Genomic DNA, 718 nt, shown 5'->3' on the forward strand with positions numbered 1-718 from the left:
TGTTTCAACGCTGTCGCTGCCTAATTGGCTCAAGTAGCGACAGGCAGCCTGGACCCCCGGGTTGTCTGGTTTCACCTCCCGGTAGACAGTGTGGGAATTGGATTGCTTGGTGTGGAGAGAAAACCACGTTTGGTGGTCAGAAGTGCCACACGCAGAAGGCCGAGGGGAGACACAGGAATGGTTCCCTTTCCGTCCCCTCGCACTGAATCGCCTGTTGCTACCCCAGCCTGTAGATGGGGAAGCCGGACCAGGGACTGTTGGGGCAGGAGAGGGAGGGTGGTCACAGGACATACACTGGGCCTCGCTCCCCTCCCACCCCCAGTCTCCTGTTGGTGCCTCCCCGCGGGCAAACCCTGCTGGAAGGCTGAGGGCAGGGCGGGCCTGTGGCCTGCAGGGGGCAGCCTCGGGCTACAGAGCTGGGCGGACGGAGGAGCTAGAGGGGTGTGTGCAGATCCACCCGCACATCGCCGCTCTCTTTCACCCTGCCCTCCCTCCCCAGCGTTCAATGTAGCCAAAGGGGCACCCCACCTCCTGGTAGAGGCCAGAGGGCCTCCCTCCGCCCGGTCCCCCAGCCCCGCCCCTGTGTCTTTGCAAATCACAGATCTGGCGGCATCTCCCCACACGTTGCAGGTCCTCAGTGAATGCCTTTCCCATTGCCCTCCTAGCAGGAAGACCTCTGGCCCTGGCAGCTCCCCGTCCCTCTCGCTGCGCCCGCGCC

The sequence above is a fragment of the Myotis davidii genome, unplaced genomic scaffold (assembly GCF_000327345.1).
Source record: "Myotis davidii unplaced genomic scaffold, ASM32734v1 scaffold299, whole genome shotgun sequence".
Lineage (NCBI taxonomy): Eukaryota > Metazoa > Chordata > Mammalia > Chiroptera > Vespertilionidae > Myotis > Myotis davidii.